This window comes from Capricornis sumatraensis, chromosome 3 (genome assembly GCF_032405125.1).
Source record: "Capricornis sumatraensis isolate serow.1 chromosome 3, serow.2, whole genome shotgun sequence".
Classification (NCBI taxonomy): domain Eukaryota; kingdom Metazoa; phylum Chordata; class Mammalia; order Artiodactyla; family Bovidae; genus Capricornis; species Capricornis sumatraensis.
In genome coordinates this window covers 70,261,219-70,284,130 of record NC_091071.1, presented here as the reverse complement: position 1 = coordinate 70,284,130, position 22,912 = coordinate 70,261,219, and the positions used below count along the sequence as shown (strand labels likewise).

The 22,912-nt window shown below is 40.4% G+C and overlaps 1 protein-coding gene across 1 annotated transcript in view; it reads left to right on the top strand.

Annotated features, from left to right (window-relative positions):
* The window catches only part of MYO3B (myosin IIIB), a 421,280-nt gene that overhangs the window by 332,887 nt on the left and 65,481 nt on the right, over nt 1-22,912 (top strand).

Sequence of the window (22,912 nt, the reverse complement as noted above, 5' to 3'; positions counted from 1 at the left end):
GCAAGAATTTGGCTGGCATTTTTCACTATCCAAACAGATAATCTCTACCTTTTAGTTTGGATGTTTAGACCATTTACATCTAATGTGACTACTGACATATTTTGGTTTCTATCAGTCATCTTGCTGTTTGGTTTCTTTGTTCCATCCGGTCTTTGTTCTCTTCTAGCATTCTACTTTAAAATACATGTAAAAAGAAATTTTTAAAGCATGATTGAATAGCCAAAGGCACAGATTCTGCCTTTGGAGTCAGATCTGCCTGGATGCAAATCTCTGCTTTCCTGTTACATACGTTTATGTAACAATTCCTTACCTTAGTACTTACACATGTAAGATGAGGGAAATGGTAATTCATAGCCAAAAGGTTGTATTGAGGGTTAAATAAGCTGGTAGAAGTAAAGGGCACAGCATGGTGTCTGGCTCGTCATAACAGTACACTGTTAGGTCAGATGTTGCAATGGTACTTATGCTATTGACATTGTACAAATGCAAAGTTAAACATGAAAAATGGGTCGAGAAATAAAGTTCTTATTTTGAGGCATCAAGTTTTGGTGGTATCATTTAGGAGGTGTAAAAATATATTGCATTTTGAATTAACTACTGAAGAGACATGTTGGATTATAATCATCTTTCCCTGTCTTTAGATAAGTGCCTGCAAAAGTCAAACTTATTAATAAGTTGCTGCAAATGTTCATATGTTCTTCCTGTCACGATTGCTCCTTCCTTCCCATCTAGAGGTTTCTCTGTGTGGTTTGCCACCATCACCATGACTTCTCCTTAAACTCTTGTCAACTGTATCCTAAGTGGTCTTCCTGCTTCTTTTCCTCTCTCAGCTTGCCTCATGCATGGATACCTGAGGAGCTCTTCTAAAGCATTCCCTAATCATAGCTTTCTCTTCCACCATAATCTCCAGTGGCTCCCTGTTGTTCTAGCATCAACTGTAAGCTTCTTGGCACAACGTACAAGGCTGTCTCTGTTCTAACTCTTCCTGTCTTCCTTTCCAGCTCTGTCTTCACTGATCTCTCTTCCTCATTTTGTGCTTTGCCATACCAAGCTACTCTCTGTCCTCGACGCATGCCAAGTGTGTTCTTTCTCTCCTCCGTGATTTTGTTCATGCTGTTGCCCCTACCTCACTGTTCATTCTCAAAGTCCCCTCCATTCTTCAGTCCACCCTCTCAGCACTTTGGCATTCCTTTAGTACTTACCACACCCTTCCTTGTATTACAGCTATTCACATGCATCTACTCGACTTTAAACTCTCTAGAGCCATGTCTTTTCATTTCCGAATTCTGTCCTTGCAAACTAGCCTAGGTCCCCAAATTGAATTCTTAAGCATTCACAACTGTGATAGGATATAGTGGAAGCAAGAATGAAATGAAGCTCAAGTAAATGAGTCAGAGACGTTTTAAACTGTGCTTCTAACAATCCTGGAACAAAATAAAGGTCTCTTGTGCTGTGCTTAGTCGCTCAGTCATGTCTGACTCTTTGTGACCCCATGGACAGTGCCCCTCCAGACTCCTCTGTCCATGGTCTCTTAACACCCCCAAAGAGGTATAGCATACCAGTGGAACAAGTTTAAAAAATCCAAGCCATTTCATTTTGTTGTTGTTGTTCTGAACAAGGGGAGAGGGAAGGAAGGTTTGGGCAGGAAAAAGCATTTTATAAATCAGATTCCTCTTGACCTTAGAAGCCAAGAAAGATGGCTGAGGAACAAAAGATTTCCAGTTTTATTTATATGTTCACAGTGATAAGCTGCAGAAATGAGTGTATTTACTCTGTAAGAGACATTTTAGCCAGTTATACTTTAGTGTTTAATTCATTGCTTTAAATGATCCATTATTGCAATCCATGATTCTATAGAAGCCTGAGGATATTATGACCTTTTCAGTTTTAAGAAAACACTAACATCCAACAAGCTTGCCTTCTAACTTTCAGTGAGTGCTAACTTCATTGTTTTATAAAGAGATCTGAGGGAGGTGAGGGTAGGGGAAAGCAGGGGATAAATCTAAAGTTACTTAATCAGGCCAGCTTTGCTCAGAACATCCAGGGAAAAAAGTGTCCAAATGTGGGGCTTGGACAAAGGCTATCTTCAGTTAGTCAGTCAGGGAGTCTCAGAAATTTCCTTCGTTGATCATTTGAGCCTTATATTTTTCACATGGGACAGGGAAGCACAGTATATTGAAGTACATAACATGAATCACTTTGCCACTAATCCAAGCAGAAATTATTTAATTGGACTGACAGGCATATATACAAACCTGGTTTGCCTTTACTCAGTTCAGTTACTCAGTTCAGTCGCTCAGTTGTATCCAACTCTTTGGGACACTGTGGACTGCAGCAGTCCTTTACTATGTAAAAGTTTATTCTTCAGGCATTTGTTCTTCTCTTTATTTCTTCAGCAAACAATTATTAACACTTACTAAGTGCCAGAAACTTTCCTGGGCCAGTGCTTCTCAAACTATTTTTAAAAAGACCAAATTGGAAAAAAAAAAAAAAAAAAGACCAAATTGGAATTGGATGTTTTAATTTTCAAATTGCACAGTCTGATATTTTTGTAAAATACAGTGAAATGAATTACTAGGTAAATAATCACCCATTTAGGTGTTGTGCACTATCAAATTGATTTATACTTTTCTAAATTTCTTACTCTAACTTAAACTACTCTAAGTTTCTCCAGTGATCTAGCTGAGACCAGAGGCAAGAGTCGTCGGCCTGTAGACCACACTTCATGGGCACTGTTCTGGTCGTGTGTGGCACATCAAGGAACAACACAGTCAAAAAGTCCTAGCATCATGCTGCTGCTGCTGCTGCTGCTGCTGCTAAGTCGCTTCAGTTGTGTCCGACTCTGTGCAACCCCATAGACGGCAGCCCACCAGGCTCCCCCGTCCCTGGGATTTGCATGAAAGTGAAAAGTGAAAGGGAAGTCGCTGAGTCATGTCCAACCCTCAGCGACCCCATGGACTGCAGCCTTCCAGGCTCCTCCATCCATGGGATTTTCCAGGCAAGAGTACTGGAATGGGGTGCCATTGCCTTCTCTGCTTCATGATGCTACATTCTAGCAAAGGGACATTCTAGAAAAGGAACGGTAAGCAATAACCATAATCCTAAATCAGTTGTGTGGGATGTTAGAAAGGTGAAGTGTTATAGAGGAGAAAACACAGCAAAGGAGATTGGGGGTGGCCAAAGCATGGAGGATGAGGATGGAGGATGGTTTACTTTTAAACGGGGTGGTCAGAGAGCACTGCACAGAGAGGGCATGAGGAGAAGAACATTATAGGCAGAGGGAACAGCTGAGACAAATGCCCTGAGGAGACAGTGTGGAGTACATGAGGAGTAGAAGGAAACCTAGGTGACTGGAGCCGAGAGAGCAAGAAGGAGAATCATAGAAGGTAAGGAGCCAGGTGATACATGTCCTACCAAACCCTGAGAATCTGGTTAAAAAGAATGTTCTGATTCAGCAGGTCTGGGTGGCTCCTGCAGTGTTAAAGAGCTTCTAGGTGGTGCCATGGTGTTGACCCAAGGTCCACATTTTGAGTAGCAAGGGTATAAACTCAGTGAAATGGAAACAACTGGTTTGAGGAGAGATGATACGCATCATCAATGAAATGAGATATTCTATTAAGTTACATATTCCAGACAGCTGAAACTTTCTAAAACTATGACTCCCCTTCCATATTGAGTATGTTGGACACAGTTCTCCTTATTCACAATGCCCTGGGGCATGATTATTAGTAACAGTTCACATTGGTGCTAACGCAGAGATCCTTGGAGATCATTGTGAAATGGTACCACCTCGTGTGCTCAAGCACTCAGTCGTGTCCAGCTCTCTGCGACCCCATGGACTGTAGCCCACCGGGCTCCTCTGTCGGAATATTTCAGGCAAGCATACTGGAGTGGGTTGCCATTTCTTTCTCCAGGGGATCTTCCGGACCTAGAGATCGAATCTTAGTCTCCTACGTCTCCTGCATTGGTGGGTAGATTCTTTACCACCGAGCCATCTACCCTTAAAATAAGTGACCCTCAACTATTATGCTTATTTTAACTTTCTTCTCCCTCAACACAAAGCTGTTATTTCCTGCTATTGCTAATGTGCTCATTTTTTATAACATACCTTCCTTTTGCCTTCTCTCTTTTTCTCCTTGTTGCGGTACAAAAACCAAATTTTAATTGTTTTTTTTCTACATTTTAACAAAGAGAATCTGAGTGGGGGATGTGAGGAAATCCCAGTGAAAGAAAGAAAGGGAACTGCCACAGATGTAGCATTGACTTTGGGCACATACAAGTTTTACCTGTATTTTCTTAGTGTAAAGTATACGCTACTAAGTTTGTGACCTGCTTTTTCAAGGACCTTCATTGTCAGGGCCTGTGATACCTCACTGACATTAGGTAGTCCTGCCCTTGGTTATCTTCTTGTCTACAAGTAGTATAGGTTATTCATATTTCTTTCGGAAGGTAAAAAAGTCATTGCATTTGCTAAGAGTTACTTTAGCTATATGGCTTTTTAAAATGGAGGCTAGTACATTTTCAGGGAGCCAGGGAGAGGTGGTATTGTACTAGCCTCCCAAGGGGGTTGCCTCTGGTAGTTTGCAGTGTCAGGGTGTGGTAGAGTCCCCATCAAAGTGGCTTTAGAATTCAGTGATCTGGTTCCGTATCGTCTTCAGATTTGCTGAGCAAATCATACACCTTTTCTTTCACCCACTTCTTCTCTAATGCCGTCTACTCTGTTATTTTCCTGCCTTTCTCACTGCTCATTACTAAGTTTTATTGGTCTTGGCAGAAGTTCAGCTATCAGAAAGCAAACTTGGGTTGTGTTTTTATCCTTGGAACCCCAAATCATTAGGGTGACCAAACGTCTCAATTTTCTTGGGACTGAAGGTTTTCCAAGATGTGGATTTTTTGGAATTGTCCCAAGCAAACTAGGACAAGGTGGTCACCTTATAATAATATTGGGAGTTGAACTTGACTGGTGAAAACGAATTTTTTAATTAGATCATTGTATCAGGCAAAACTGAGCCTTAGATTTATGCTACACTCTGCCACAGCTCACACTGCTGCCTGTGTTTGGAAGGGGATGCAAACAGCTTGCCAAACCACAACCACTGTGATCGTAAAGGGCTCAGATGACACCCATTTGACAGGGAGAGCATGTTCCTACAACAGAGACTCAAAGGCAACATAATCCCTGTTGGGAAAGCACATGGGAGCCAGACGCTATGGAGGCAAGGCTACTGGGCCTCCCTGTCCCACACCCAGAGCCATGACAGAAAGCCACATACAAGGCTTGGTGACCACTAATAATCTCTCAAGCCTCGACTCCCTGCTCTTTTTGACTCCCATAATGCTGATCCATCTTTTTTTCTTGACTGGGTGCCACAGAATTCACCATAAACTCTCATCATGAAGCCTTGGTCTCAGGACTTTCCTCAGTGCAATAGTGAAGGTACTATTGGTGTGGAATTCTTAACCTCTAGTGTGGGAGGTTCGGAGAAGGTGATGGCACCCCACTCCAGTACTCTTGCCTGGAAAGTCCCATGGGCGGAGGAGCCTGGTGGGCTGCAGTCCATGGGGTCGCGAAGAGTCGGACATGACTGAGTGACTTCCCTTTCACTTTTCACTTTCATGCATTGGAGAAGGACATGGCAACCCACTCCAGTGATCTTGCCTGGAGAATCCCAGGGACGAGGGAGCCTGGGGGGCTGCCGTCTATGGGGTCACACAGAGTCGCGAAGCGACTTAGCAGCAGCAGTAGCAGCAGTGTGGGAGGTAATCTCTTTCTTAAAGGATCCTTTTTAAACTGGTGATTCTCAGACTTCAGTAAGTGTTAGTATCACCCTAGTGATTGTTAAAATGCAGATTACTGGTTCATTCCATAGTTTCCAATTTTGTGTGGGGTACAAGAGAGGAGGGATTTGCATTTTCATCACATTCCCGGGTTATACAATACTACCCTTTGAGAACCACATCCCCTATCTCTATGATATTATATTGAATCAGAAAAGGTAAACTTTGTATAGATGCCTTTCTATTCTTTCACTTAACAAACACTTATTGAGTACTTACTGTATACCAAACTCAGGCCAGGCAGTGAAATAAGACACTTAAGAGACAAATGCAATTATAACAGCTTGGTCTTTGCAGCTGTCATTTTCCAAAGCAAGTTTGGTAACATATTGAGTGTCCATATTTATCTCAAGTGGTCTTATTGAATTGTCAGGACGTTCTCCAGAACAAAGTTACAGTTACTTGTTACTTTGCTGTAGAGGAGGGTGAGGAGAGTGTCCCAGACTTTTAAAAGTGTCTCAATTTATAAAATTATTAGGAATTACTGCCTTTAAAAGATTTTTGTCTTTTATAAACTCTACTACCTCTGCTAGCCTCCCACAAGGCAAAATTGCTCCAAACTCTACCAGATCTGAATATTTGCATGTATCTCTAATATATATGTCATTGCCATAACGTTTGTGTCCTGGCTTTTTGCAAAAGAATTGAAGGCATGAGGGCAGATAAATGGGCAGATAAATGGAAGTGAAAAGGGGAGGGATTATGGTTCTCTTAATCCCAAATTTGATTTCTAACCTAGTGCCATTTATGTTAATCACACACCTTTCCTTTAAAAGACTTTCCCTGTTCTTACTAGATCTTGTCTGGGTGTTGAGTTTGGTTTTGTCTTGCTTAATTTCATAATTTTGGAGAATGCAGAGTGCTTGGGTCATCAGTTGCTGTTTGTGGCAGTTTACGCCAACTGAGGCCTCTGTGCAAAACTGTGGCTTTCTATAAGAACTGCAGAATACCTAGCAAGAGGCAAAGATTCCTTGACAGACCATTTTCCCAGAAATTTGGGGGTGATGATGATAAGGAAGAAAGGATGCAGTCCACATAGGTTGGCACCATCCACCCCTCAGTCAACTGAGTTGGCGAGATTCTGTCTCCATTGTAGGAGTTGAGGCTAGAGGGGAAAGTGGCTGCCCTTTGAGGGCTGGTGGGTAGAAGGTATGGAGGTCATTTGTCAGCCACAGTTCTTATGGTCATGTACCTCAGGGAAAGCCCTGTGACAGCATGTTCTCATTCCTGCAGCTCATTAAAGCATGTTACAAAGTTGGATAGTTTTTGAACATTATTTCTGCTTAGATTGTTACTGTAAACGTATCTGAGGAGGATCAGCAGGAACTTTTCTGGTGCTTTCCTGAGTGCATTAGGTCAGGATGCACTCTTTGCCAATGCCAAGTTAGATTCTGGCATTGACCCAGGACATCAGGAGCACAGCTGCCAAACAAGCAGGGCGGGGAGGGGTGGAGGGAGTGAGTCAAGTTAGGGTGCTTGGCTTCCAGAATTGGATGTTGATGGCGTGGCTGTAAAATGTGCCAAGAGGAATTTTATTTTTACATTCTTTTCTTACTTTATGTATTTGAAACAGCATAAACTCATTGTTAACCTTGGCTGGCTCCTTTGTTTCATTTTAAAGGATTCTTTTCAACTTTAAAATGAAACACACAGTTGTATAGTAGGAATGGAGTGATTTTTCTTCTATTTTACTTTTGTTTGTTTTCCAAGATTGGGAGTAATACGTTTTATTAGTTTTTTAAAAATTAATAGTTTTCTCTAGTAGTTTTGGGTTTTTAGAAAAATTGAGTGCAAAGTAGCAAGTTCTCATTTACTCTCCTCACATTTCCCTCTCTCCCCATTTTCCCGTTATTAACATCTTGCATTAGAGTGACTTGTTTGGTACAATGATGAGCCAGTACTGATATATTATTATTAACAAAGTCCATAATTTACATGACACTTCATTCTCTGCATTGTACAGTCTGTGAGTTTTGAAAAATATATAATGACATGTATCCACCATTGCAATATCAAACAGAATAGTTTTATTTGCCTAATAATCCTCTGTGCTCCATCTATTCATCCCTCTCTCCCTTACCTTAAGCTCCTGGCAACTGTTAATTTTGGCTTGCCTGATAGCTCAGTTGGTAAAGAATCTGCCTGCAATGCAGGAGACCTCAGTTCAATTCCTAGGTCAGGAAGATCCCCTGGAGAAGGTAAAGGCTACCCACTCCAGTATCCTGGCCTAGAGAAGTTCAAGGACTGTATAGTCCATGGGGTCGCAAAGAATTGGAAGCGACTTTCACTTTCACATAGTTTTGACGTTTCCAGAATGTCATATAGTTGGAATCAGACAGTATTTAGCCTTTCCGTATTGACTTCTTTCCACTAGCAATATGTATTTAAGGTTCCTCCATGTCTTTATGTGGCTTGACAGTTGATTTCTTTTTATTGCTGAAAATAATCTGTTATATAGATGTATCACAGTTTGTTCATCCATTCACCTACTGATGGATGTCTTGATTGCTTCCAGGCAATTATGAATAAAGCTGTTATAAACATGTTTGTACAGGTTTTTATGTAGACATAAGTTTTTCAAGTCCTTTGTGTAAATACCGAAATGTGTGATTGCTGGATTATATGGTAAGAGTGTATGTTTTATAAGAAACTGCCAAACTGTCTTCCAAAGCGCCTGCACCATTTTGCGTTCCTACCAGCAGTGAATGAGAGTTCCTGTTGCTCTTCATCCTTGCCAGCATTTGGTGGTGTCGGTGTTCTGGCTTTTTGCCGTTTAAATAGGTATGTAGTGGTATCTCATTGTTGTTTTAATTTTTGTTTCCCTGAGGTGGAACATCTTTTCATATGCTTATTTGCTATCTGTATAACTTCTTTGGTGAAGTGTCTGTTCAGATCTTTTGCCCATTTTTAAATTGTGCTGTTTGCTTTGTTATTTGAGGGTATAAGAGTTCTTTGTATATTTCAGTACCAGTCCTTTGTGAGATATGTGTTCTGCAAATATTTCTCCCTGTCTGGAGCCTGTCCTTTCATTCTCTTAGCAGTGTATTTTGTGGAGCAGTAACGAATTTTTTTATGCATGTAATCAAGGAGAAAAAATTTTTAAATAAACCTGACTCTCAGCATAGTACCTACTCCCTGTCCAAGAAAATGAAACAACCTAAGAGGAACAAGGCGATTGGTTGTTCAGTAGTTGAGCGTGTAAGGACCATGACACACGTGTGTTCCTTAAATTAAAGGTAATCAATTCTAAGTGTTACAGGGAGGCAAGAAAGACGTAGTCCAAAATGACATAAGTGGCGGGGGGTGGGGGTGGGGGTGGGGGTGGAATCTGTGGTTATATGACTGTGTGCAGAATCATGGTAAGGTTTTTCCTCTCTTTTCATTTTTATCTGACTCTTTAAAGTAACTAGAACTCCTAGTTACTTAAACTCACCCCAGGAAGACTCTGGGGCTGTCTTCTTTCAGTAAAAACTGAACTTAGCAAGGGAGAAATTGTTGGTTTAAGTTCAAAGAGGTGTGGGAGAGCATGAAGTGCCCCTTTCCTACTCACTGATTCAAGTATTCAGTCAGCTGGTATTTACTGAGCAGTTATTATGTGGTGGTGGGTGCTGTGTTGGGTGCTGGTGGTATATAATGGAGCAACAGCCAGGACTGCCCTTGTGGGTTTACATTCTAAGGGAGAAATAGACAAGTAAACCCAAAAGCAAATCTCTGGCCAGGATGTTAATAAGAGTGGCCCCTGGAGCTATGCTATGACAGGGGTACCCTCGTGATCTTGTGGGAGCAGAGAAGGGTCGGTGGGCTGACATCAAAGTTGAGAACTGAAGGGGATCCAGAACTAACCAGACAGAATGGAGAAGGATGTCTCTGGCCCTCTGCCTGCTCCCTTTTCACACCAGGAAAGGCTCTCACATGAGAGATAAAAGATTGTGGTTAATGTGCGTGAATGCTTAGTTGCTCAGTCGTGTCTGACTCTTTGCAACCCCTTGGACTGTAACCTGCCAGGCTCCTCTGTCCATGGGATTTTTCAGGCAAGAACACTGGAATGGGTTGCCATTTCTTCTTCCAGGGGATCTTCCTGAGCCAGGGATCAAACCTGTGTCTCCTATGTCTCCTGAAATGCAGACAGATTCTTTACCCACTGAGACATCAAACACCTTTTAAAATTCTGAAATGTAACATGCTGACAGACAAAAAAGAAAAAAGGTTTATAAAAGAGATGGACAGTGTAATGAATTATTATGAAGTCTCTATACCATTACACCTGAGATCAGAAAACAGAACTTGCCAGCACCTTAGAAGCCTTCGGATACCCTTTCCTGATTATGATTCTCCTCCTCCCTAGAGGTCACCCCCTAAGTATGCATCTGAAATACCATAGTTTAACTCCAGATTATGGTCTTAATGCCTGAAGATAGAGCCTGACATGTGTAAAGCACCTAATAAATGTTTAGCTGTTGCCACTGTGTTTCCCCCACTCCTCAGAGAAGCCTTCTGAAAGTACTTCATTTCAAGTTACCAACTCCTTCCTTCCTTCTGTTCAAATTGTCAAGTCTTATAGAGTGTGCTGATTTCTACAAACTGCACTTGGTTTTTTCCCATTGCCACCACAAGTCTTAAGAGTTTATCACCTTGAAACTTTACCACATTTAAAAAGAGTTGGACTAATTTGTTGATATTTTCTTTGTCTGGCAATTTGTGTATTGGGAAGGAGTTATGTTTCATTAATACACCTAAATGGTATAAGGGATTTTGAGAGCTCCCTCTGACTCAAAACCCCATTTTCGTTCTCCACTATGCAGAAGGTCCGTTAGGCTGCTTGGCAGTCAGCAATTAGAACAGCCAGTCTACCCAGATATTAGGCTGGATTTGTCTAACCTAATATACATGGCGATCAGTGGTCCCAAAGGGACCCTTCCTTTTTAAAGGAAGAAATTAATGATATCCCCTTTCATTACATTGGTGCCAGGAATTTCTCTAAGCAGCCTCTTTAAAAGAACAAATTCAAACAGGCCCCAGAAACAAATGCAAGAGATCTGCAAAGCTCTTGAGGGATGAGTTACACACTATCCTAATTTCAAAGAAGTTTTGATGCCAGGATACAATGGCTGGGCTCTCCCAGGGGGCTTTAAATGCCAAATTCTGCCTTTGTGTAGAAATCAGATAAGTGCAAAGAGCTCGAGGCTTGTTTCAGCTCTTAACTGATTTGTCCTCCAAAAGGACAGTTCGCATGCTTGTTCATTGCCCAGGGTCTTGAATGTTTGGAGTATGAGTCGGGGACAGAACATCCAAGGATCCTCTCCAGATCTCCAAGGGTCGAATTACAAAGTGTCCGTTCTGTTTGTCCTTCACTGCTATATTTATCCATGCCCAGAGCAGTTCAGCTCCCAGCCTCACACTTGCACTCTGCGCTCTGATTTTCAACTTCAGTTGCCATCTGGGGACCAGGCTCTTCTCATCTGTTGTGGGCTGCCATTCTTTGTTCTAGACTGCATCCTCTATTCAGTTTATTAATTGTGAACCCACTTCTTGTTGCAGCTTCTACCAGACAAACTCTGTGGGAAAGCGTTGGGAAAAAGTACATCACCTTATCTTGCCCCATAAAGGGAAAGTTAAAATAGATGTTCCCTCCAACCCACCACTCTAAGCAAATTAACCCATCTGAAGGACAACCTATAAATAATGACTGAGTGATTAGAGGATTGAACACACACTGCATTAAAGTTCTGCTTACATTATCTGTAACCATTGAATTATAAACATTGAGCTTAGAGTGATTATCTTCTCTGTAGCACTCCTGACACATGGTCATGCAGGCTGATTTCACACATTCTTTCGCAGACCTTTTCATATCCAGAGCCTCTCTGAGAAGCTAACGTAATCCACATCCGCTAACTCCAGAAAAATGGGCAAAAGCACAGCTGTACTACTTTGTGCATAATGCCAGGCTCTCCCCAGACATCTTCATAGTCCCATCAGGGTCTACAGCCCAGGTTATGAATCTGTACTGGTGAGGGTAGCTGACTAACTCTGAAGACTATCAGTTTGATAGTTAGAAAGCTTGATAGAAGGACTTCTGTTCCTGTTTCCCAATAACTGAACAAGAACAAAAAAAAAAGTTACTTCTTTTTCCGGTTTAATTCTTCAACTATTTGCAGATTGTTATAGCTTTCTCAGTGACACTTCTCTTTGGGGCTGTTCATTCTGTAATTCATCAAATAACCTTTAAAAGCTATGACCACATTCAGGACATTATTAATGCCAAGATCTAGGGCCTTGGGACTAGAAGACACACATGCAATCCAAAAAAGATAGAGCTACCTAGTTCTCAAAAATGCCAAGGCAGGTTACTATAGTATTTTCCTTCTTCATTAAAATAAAAACACACTGATCCCTTAAAAAAAAATTTTTTTAAACCTCAGAATCCTTGAAAAGACTAAAATATTGAACCCCATTTATTTCTCCATCACCTTAACTCTTTTTTTAATTAAAAAATATTACTTAGCTATTGTTCAATTTTCCATGCTTCATAGAGAAAGAGAATTCTTAGAATTCTAGACTGGAAGTTGGAACTTAAAGATTGAGATAAAATTATTTTGCATTTTACTTTGAACTCCCTACAAAATCGGGTTAATATTTTCTGAGCCGCTTGTAAATGCTCAGATAACTTATGCACAACATATATTAGTATTTATGCTCTCCTTGAAAGCAGTTTCTTCTTGGTTCTCATTAATATCAGTCTGAACTTGGATGCTACCCTGCTTTGACTTCTTAGGCCACTAATTTTGTAAAAATATTACAAAATATTTCCTAAAAATATTAGGAATCTCATATGTTGTATTTTAGAGTTTTAATAACTGCTGTTGGTTTTTCTCTTTCATCGAAGGCTGAATTGTAACTAGATAGAATTTAGGAAAAAATCAAGATACAGATAAAACAAAACAAAACCTCATAAAATCCCCAAATTATAACAACAAACCTCATCAAATGTCTAGAGACGAGGTATTTGACTTGATTTTAGACAGTTGGTTAGCCCTCACTAAAAAGTGAGTAGGTTGGATCAAGTCATGCCGGAATTCCCTAGAAGTTATATAATCCTGTAAAGAGAAGATATCTGAGTTGGTAATGAGGTATGTGTGTTGACAGAGTCTTGACATCTTCCCCCCAGGTAGTAAAATGATTGCAATATCTGCATTTTAGAAAATATTTTTCAGAAAATGATTGTGATTCACTACTGTAACATTTTACATACTTCCTTTGAGTCTACTCACCACCTAACAGTGTTTTCTTGCCTATCCTATTACAATTAGTGCTCTTTACCTTCACATGGAGGCCTGAAGGTGTGAGCCTAAACATGTGTGTGTATATATAAGTGTGTGTGTGTATGTATACATATATATATATTGATACATGCATGTATGTATATAATAAGAAACATATCAGACAGAATCCCAGCAGGAAATAGATTGTACAGTCAAATTAGGATAGATTGAGAATTGTTAAATCAAGGGATTATTTTATAATAAAAGGCTATGGATAGAATATAAGGAAACTATATAGGATACTATCGTACCCTGGGGGCTAGTGAGAGTGGAGCTGTTAGCATATATACCTAAAAGGTAAGGAAAGGACATGGCATCTGGAACCCAAAAGGAAAGAACCGTGTGAGTAGAGGGATCTTGAGAAGACAGATGACCTTCAGTCAAGAACACAGTCAACACAGTATGGTACTGGCATGAAAACAGAAGCATAAACCAATGGAATAAGATAGAAAGCCCAGAGATTAACTCACACACCTATGGGCACCATATCTTTGACAATTGAGGCAAGAATATACAATAGGGCAAAGATAGTATCTTTAATAAGTGGTACTAGGGAAACTGATCAGCTAAGTGTAAAAGAATGAAATTAGAACACTTCCTAATTACCATATACAAAGATAATCTCAAAATGGATTAAAGACCAAAATGTAAGACTGGAAACCATAAAACTCTTAGAGGAAAACATAGGCAGAACACTCTATGACATAAATCACAGCAAGATCCTCTATGACCCACCTCCTAGAGTAATGGAAATAAAGACAAAAATAAACAAGTGGGACCTAATTAAACTTAAAAGCTTTCGTACAGCAAAGGAAACTATAAACAAGGTGAAAAGACAACCCTCAGAATGGGAGAAAATAATAGCAAATGAAACAACTGACAAAAGATTAATTTCCAAAATATACAAGCAGCTTATGCAACTCAATATCAGAAAAACAAACAACCCAATTAAAAAGTGGGCAAAAGACCTAAACAGACATTTCTCTAAAGAAGACATACAGATGGCTAATAAACACATGAAAAGATGCTCAACGTCACTCGTTATTAGAGAAATGCAAATCAAAACTACAACGAGATATCACCTGACACCAGTCAGACTGGCTATCATCAAAAAATTTACAAACAATAAATGCTGGAGATGGTGTGGAGAAAAGGGAACCCTCTTGCACATTTGTTGGGAATGTAAATTGATACAGCCACTATGGAAGACAGCATAGAAATTTCTTAAAAAACTGGGAATAAAACTACCATATGACCCAACATTCTCACTACTGGGCATATACCCCAAGAAGACCAAGACTGAAAAAGACACGTGTATGCCAAGGTTCATTACAGCACTATATACAATAGCTAGGACATGGAAGCAACCTAGATGTCCACTGACAGATGAATGGATAAAGAAGCTGTGGCACATATATACAGTGGAATATTAACTCAGCCATAAAAAGGAATGCATTTGAGTCAGTGCTAATGAGGTGGATAAACCTAGAGCCTATTACACAGAGTGAAGTAAGTCAGAAAGAGAAAAACAAATATCATATATTAATACATATATATGGAATCTAGAAAGATGGTACTGAAGGTACTATTTGCAGAACAGCAATGGAGATGCAGACATAGAGAGCAGACTTATGGACACGGGGGTGGGGGCGGCAGGTAGGAAGAAGAGGGTAGGACTAATGGAGAGTAGCATGGAAACATGCACTAACATGTAAAATAGATGCATGCTAAGTCGCTTTAGTCATGTCCAACTCTTTGTGACTCTATGGACTATAGCTCAGCAGGCTCCTCTGTCCATGGGATTCTCCAGGCAAGAATACTGGAATGGGTTGCTATTCCCTTCTCCAGATCTTCCCGACCTAGAGACGGAACCCACATCTCTTAAATCTCTTGCACTGGAGGTGGTTCTTTATCGCTTGCGCCACCGGGGAAGCCCGTAGCCAGTTGGAATTTGCTGTATGACTCAGAGAACTCAAACCAGAGCTCTGTGACAACCTAGAGGGGTGGGATGGGGTGGGAGGTGGGAGGAAGCTCAAGAGGGAGGGGATATATATATATATATACATATACATATATACACATACACCTATGACTGATCTATGTTGATGTATGGCAGAAACCAACACAATATTGTAATTATCCTTCAATTAAAAATTTTAAATAAAGAATGTAGTCAACACACAACAACCTGACAGGAAGGGAGCTGTGGAATAAGAGAAAGTATTTTATCTCTCTTTGCTCACTTTCTTCCTTCCTTTCAATGTCCTGTTAGGACTCCTTATTGGCCAAGCCACTGGGAAGCCAAAGTACTCCATACAGGTCAGTTTCTGGGTCAGAAAATGTGGTAGAAATAGATGGAGAATGGAATGCTGTGAAGAAATGCTGCACCACTTAAAAGTACCCAATATAACTTCAGTTACTAATAAATTCACACTCTCTTTGACAGATGAAAGATGAAAACACTTCTCTGGAATATATTTTTTAAAACAGTGCCTTAGTTAGGAATTGTTCTGTATTTAAATAGACTGGAACACAGTGACTTCAATAGGTAAGTGTTCATTTTCTTCATGCCACCAGAACTCTGGGGGTAGGCAGTGTTTTGTATTGACTGAAGAGATCAAGAATGGCAGGCCAGGCCATGCCTCTGCCTTGGCTTTTTACGATCTCAAGACGGCTGCTGGAGCTACAGCCATCAAGGCTACATTCTTTGTGAAAGGACAAAAAGGATTTTCCTGGAGGCCCTAGGAAATGCCTTGTTTACTTCTCAGGGCCCTCCTTTATCTGCAGGAGAACCTAAAAGAAATTTGAGTTAATCAGTTTGTTGCCCCTATGAGAAAGCATTCTATTGGGAAAGAAGCAAGCAAGAATGAATGTTGAGTAGACAACTAGTGCCTACCCAAGATAGACTTTAATCATCTCAGGCACATATGCTAAGGACATAGTTTCTTGCTGGTTTCTGAACTGGGGAATTTTCAAGTCATATGAATCAAATAGTCCCTCCTTAATGATGAGATTTAGCCTTGGATCTCTCCTCATGGAATACCAAGGCCTGCAGGAAAGAGGCCATTTATAAGAGATGGTTATAAAATTCAGCTTGCTCCTTGGAAGGAAAGCTATAACAATACTAGACAGCATATTATAAAGCAGAGATATCACTTTGCTAACAAAGGTCCATCTAGTCAAAGCTATAGTTTTTCCATTAGTCATGTATGGATGTGAGAGTTGGACCTTTAGAAGGCTGAATGCCGAATAATTTAACTGTGGTGTAGGAGAAGACTCTTGAGAGTTCCTTGAACTGCAAGAAGATCAAACCAGTCAGTCCTTGGGGAAATCAACCCTGAATATTCATTTGAAAGGCTGATGCTGAAGCTGAAGCTCCAATACTTTGGCCACTTGATGCAAAGAGCCAACTCATTGAAAAAGACTCTGATGCTGGGAAAGATTGAAGGCAAATGGAGAAGAGGGTGGAAGAGGACAAGATGGTTTGATAGCATAACCAACTCAGTGGACATGAATCTGAGCAAACTCTGGGAGATAGTGAAGGACAGGGGAGCCTGGCATGCTGCAGTCCATGGGGTTGCAGAGAGCTGGACACAACTTAGAGACTAAACAATAACAACAAATAAAATTCTAAGACAGATATTCAAGTGTGTTTTGTGGAAACAGTTGTTCAAACAAAGTGAAGCTACTTCTTATGGTAGAGTCTAGAAATGAGAGCAATGGAAAAGACACACTTTTAGAATACTGGTAAAAGTATAAAGGAACAATTTTTATGCAGAAATATTTTTCAGTGTATATTGAGGGACTTTTAAAAATGGTCAGATCCTTTATCCCAATAATTTACCCATAATCTGCCTTTTTAAAGTCTAGAAAAAGTTATGAGAACAATTAAATAAATTTGATACCACTATACCCCATGGTGGAGAAGGCAATGGCACCCCACTCCAGTACTCTTGCCTCAAAAATCCCATGGATGGAGGAGCCTGGTGGGCTGCAGTCCATGGGGTCGCCAAGAGTCAGACATGACTGAGCAACTTCACTTTCACTTTTCACTTTCATGCATTGGAGAAGGAAATGGCAACCCACTCCAGTGTTCTTGCCTGGAGAATCCCAGGGACGGGGGAGCCTGGTGGGCTGCCGTCTATGGGGTCGCATAGAGTCGACACGACTGAAGCGACTTAGCAGCATACCCCATGGACTAGAGCCCACCAGGCTCCTCTGTCCATAGATTCTCCAGACAAGAATACTAGAGTGAGTAGCCATTCCCTTCTCCAAGGGATCTTCCTGACCCATAGATCAAACCCAGGTCTCCTGCATTGCAGGCACTAGTGAAACCCATATATTATGGAATAATATATAACTATTAAAATTATATTGAAAAGGAGTATGTCAAGGCTGTACATTGTCACCCTGCTTATTTAACTTATATGCAGAGTACATCATGAGAAACGCTGGGCTGGAAGAAGCACAAGCTGGAATCAAGATTGCCGGGAGAAATATCAATAACCTCAGATATGCAGATGACACCACCCTTATGGCAGAAAGTCAAGAGGAACTAAAAAGCCTCTTGATGAAAGTGAAAGAGGAGAGCGAAAAAGTTGGCTTAAAGCTCAGCATTCAGAAAACGAAGATCATGGCATCTGGTCCCATCACTTCATGGGAAATAGATGGGGAAACAGTAGAAACAGTGTCAGATTTTGGGGGGGGCCTCCAAAATCACTGCAGATGGTGACTGCAGCCATGAAATTAAAAGACGCTTACTCCTTGGAAGGAAAGTTATGACCAACCTGGATAGCATATTCAAAAGCAGAGAGATTACTTTGCCAACAAAGGTCCATCTAGTCAAGGCTATGGTTTTTCCAGTGGTTATGTATGGATGTGAGAGTTGGACTGTGAAGAAAGCTGAGTGCCGAAGAATTGATGCTGGAGCCTCTATCCTAGTATTAATAGTAGAATTTATACCCTCAAACTGCCCATCAGCACCTCAAACTGAAGAACTGTGGTGTTGTAGAAGACTCTTGAGAGTCTCTTGGACTGCAAGGAGATCCAGCCAGTCCATTCTGAAGGAGATCAGCCCTGGGATTTCTTTGGAAGGAATGATGCTAAAGCTGAAACTCCAGTACTTCGGCCACCTCATGAGAAGAGTTGACTCATTGGAAAAGACTCTGATGCTGGGAGGGATTGGGGGCAGGAGGAGAAGGGGACGACAGAGGATGAGATGGCTAGATGGCATCACTGACTCGATGGACATGAGTTTGAGTGAACTCCAGGAGTTGGTGATGGACAGGGCGGCCTGATGTGCTGCGATTCATGGGGTCACAAAGAGTCGGACACAACTGAGCGACTGAACTGAACTGAATTGACAAAGCATTTATGATAGCATGGGAGAATTGATTTCATTATCACATTAGCCAAGGTTCTGCTGCAGTTTTTCTCGAGTATTTTAATTCTCTAGGTCTCCTTTTCCTTTAATATCCACTCAAATGACCGGAGCCTCTATCCTAGTATTAATAGTAGGATTTTATACCCTCAAACTGCCCATCACCACCTCAAACTGAAGGAAAAAACAAACACCCCTTTAGAAAGAATTGATCAAGAGCTTTAAAGGGAAGTTCATAAAAGGAAAAAAAAATACAAATGACCTAGGACTCTATGCAAATGTTCAACTTCAAATTTAATACAAAAAATTGAAAATTTCTTTTTTGCTTTACAAATGAAAATGAAAGTGTTAGTCACTCATCTGTATCTGACTCTACAATCCCATGGACTGTAGCCTGCCAGGCTCCTCTGTCCATGCACTTCTCCAGGCGAGAATACTGGAGTGGGTTGCCCTTCCCTTCTCCATCAGATCTTCTTGACCCAGGGATCGAACCCAGGTCCCCACATTGCAGGCAGATTCTTTAACATCTGAGCCACCAGGGGAGCCCCAAGCTATGATTTAAAACAAAAAAAAAAGATAATACCTGGGCTGTTGGGAAAACAAGGAAACAAGGGCACTCATAGTACTGTTTGTGTCAGGGCAACTCCCTCTTTGAGGACAAATCTGCCAATATATCATTTGACTCAGAAACACCTGCACCATAAACTTATTCTCTGTACGTATTTGAACAAGCGCATTGGAAGCAATTTATACTATTCTGTGGCTAGTTGTATTGAAGTATAAAAAAAGAACCCAATGAGGTTAATTCTTGATCACTCTGAGAATTTTGATAGATGAGAAATAAGAAAGTGCTTGACATGGTATCTAGCACACAGTAGGTGCTGTATAAATGTTTATTAAATGATAAATTAATTCAGATGGGTAGACACTTCAGGGGAAAATGAGTTTTGTCTAAAAGAGCATCTTGCATTTTATTCTCTTGTTGTAAATACTTCTGGTCAACATTGGTAACCATGGACTAAAGCTTAGGAAACAGGACACAGCCATCTGTCAACAACAGTGGGAGACTTTAGGGATAAGATTTCTTTCTGTTTGTCTGTCTTTCCTTTCTTTTCTTTCTTGTACAAATCAGCTTTGAAAATGAATGTGGTCTCCAAACAAGGCTGGAGAAAGATTAGTGGTGAGCCTTGGAAAAATCTGTAGGGAGCAGGGTAGACCCAATCAGGTTGCTTGGTGGTTTATTTAGCTTATGCAGTGCTTTGACCGAGAGAAAAACTAAACTGGGTCATCTGATTGACAAGCATAATCATTTTAGAAAATTTTGCATAGTCTGGAGAGATGATCTCAGGCCCTGCTGAAAGGAGGGTGTAGCTTACTTTAAAGTCTTTTCTCCTCCTCTGCTCAAACACTTTTCCCATAACACACCTGAAAAATCCCCTAACCTTTGTTGCAAAAGAATTTGACTAGAGTAATCAGTGAAGACAATTTGAAATATTGGACTTCATATCAGCAGGTTACAGCACATTAAAATACTCTTGGATTTTAATGATGAAAATATGTTGAAATAGAAACTTCTGCAGGTTGCATTATTTTCTCAGAAATTCCCAACAGAATATGCTTAAATCATTTAATGTAAGAAAGTATATAAAATAGGTTAAGAGACTTGTTCTTCACTGTTTAAGCTACAAAGGGAAGGATGAAGTAATGCTGCTGAGTTAGAAGGACTTTGAAGAGAAAATTCAGTTTATGTGCATAACATGGTATCTAAGAAAAAATGAGCTTTAGAAAATGGCTATGGCATTATTATTTTACTGATTGTAATACTTGAGAATTTTTACCATGTAAATTGTATAGACAACTAAAGAAATTAAAGCTTACATTTCAGGCTCATTTTGAATATGCATTATGGCTAGAATTCCATCATTTGAATTTTTCTAAGTTCTGCTTACCCCAGAAATTAAATATTATTACCCATTTTATAGGGAAAGCTATGAGTGGCTGGTGAGAAAAATCTTAATTTTTTCCACAGCATTAACATTATCTGCACCAAACTTATTCAAAGTATGGGAATCTATGGTATTATCAGATCACGCCAGCAAAAGAAAGCTCAATTTTTAAAAAATTATACACCAAGTGTGAATGGGTTTGGCATTTTAAAAAGGGTCTCATTCTCAGTACGTAAATCCTCTCTGTATCATTCTGAAGCTCAGATGTTTCTGATTAGTGTCCTGCTGTCTCACTGGTACCTCCTAGAAGTCAGGAAGATTAGTAGAGTGCACGCAGTCCTCACATCTCAGCATGATTGAGTCCAGGTTTGAGAGGAGAGCAGTGACCTGATGAAGAAGTGCAGCCTTCTCTGCCGGAGTCACACACTTAGAGCCTTAGAACTTTAGCACAGATATTCGTCAGCCATCTAACCTTTAATATTGTCATATTTTTCAATGAGAACTCAACCCAGTGGCCTGTAGGAAACAAATTATAGAATTTTTGCAAGCAACCTTCAGTTAAAACAAAAATTTGAACTTCATTCATTGTCATGAAGAGAATGTTGTCTTTCCAGAGACTCTTTCTAAGAGCAAAAATAAAATGATGCAATGCAGGACAAAGAGGGAATGAATTCAGTTATTAACCTAATGTTTAGTGATAAGCTTATATTACTATTATATATTTATATGGTTAGATAGCACACAAGATGGTTAGATAGCATCACCAGCTCAATGGACATGAATGTGAGCAAGCACCAGGAGGTAGTGGAGGATAGAGGGTGGTGGGCTACAGTTCATGGCGTCACAGAGTTGGACATGACTTAGCAACTGAACAACAATAATAATTATATTTCTACTGAAACTGTCATTCTGATGCCAAAATCAAAACTAGATGAATATTACTGAAATTAATAAGAATTTCAATAAGATCTTTGTAAATTTCTCTAAGTTTCTCAACTGAAAATGTTAAATTTCTCCCCTACCAATGAATTTTAAGTGATGCTAGTAAAGACTGTGGGAGAGTCAAAGAAAGGGACCTATAGAAATGTTTGAAACTCTTTGGACCTGAAAGTGTGACGTTGCTTTGTTCATATAAAGTCATGTAATGAAAAGTTTAAGAAAGTTAACAGGATACAGATCCAATCAGAGAGTGAAGAATAAATCACTGAGCTTCACTTCTGATCAGCATAAGATGTTTTGTTTGGGGCCTTTGGCTGAAGTTGGAAAGGAACAACTTGGCTTGCTGAGTGGATGCTGAGATGCCTCCAGGCAGAAAGTCCAATGGAAAAGAACAACACAGAGCCAGAGTCACAAAGTGAATGTCACTGTGAAGAAAGCCACACCTTTCACTGCTTCTTATGGGGAACAGAAATAATTACAAGTGTTTGGAAATTAGGATCTTAAGTAGTCTTCAGTTCAGTTCAGTCGCTCTGTCGTGTCTGACTCTTTGTGACCCCATGAATCGCAGCACACCAGGCCTCCCTGTCCATCACCAACTCCTGGAGTTCACCCAAACTCATGTCCATCGAGTCGATGATGCCATCCAGCCATCTCATTCTCTGTCATCCCCTTCTCCTGCCCTCAATTTCTCCCAGCATCAGGGTCTTTTCCAGTGAGTCAACTCTTCTCATGAGGTGGCCAAAGTATTGGAGTTTCAGCTTTAGCATCAGTCCTTCCAATGAACACCCAGGACTGATCTCCTTTAGAATGGACTGGCTGGATCTCCTTGCAGTCCAGGGGACTCTCAAGAGTCTTCTCCAACACCACAGTTCAAAAGCATCAATTCTTGGCTCTCAGCTTTCTTCACAGTCCAACTCTCACATCCATACATGACCACAGGAAAAACCATAGCCTTGACTAGATGAAACTTTGTTGGCAAAGTAATGTCTCTGCTTTTGAATATGCTATCCAGGTTGGTCATAACTTTCTTTCCAAGAAGTAAGCATCTTTTAATTTCATGGCTGCAGTCACCATCTGCAGTGATTTTGGAGCCCAAAAAAATAAAATATGACACTGTTTCTACTGTTTCCCCATCTATTTCCCATGAAGTGATGGGACCAGATGCCATAATCTTCGTTTTCTGAATGTTGAGCTTTAAGCCAACTTTTCCACTCTCCTCTTTCACTTTCATCAGGGGGCTTTTGAGTTCCTCTTCACTTTCTGCCATAAGGGTGGTGTCATCTGCATATCTGAGGTTATTGATATTTCTCCCAGAAATCTTGATTCCAGCTTGTGTTTCTTCCAGCCCAGCGTTTCTCATGATGTACTCTGCATATAAGTTAAATAAGCAGAGTGGCAATATACAGCTTTGACCTACTCCTTTTCCTATTTGGAACCAGTTTGTTGTTCCATGTCCAGTTCTAAGTGTTGCTTCGTGACGTGCATAT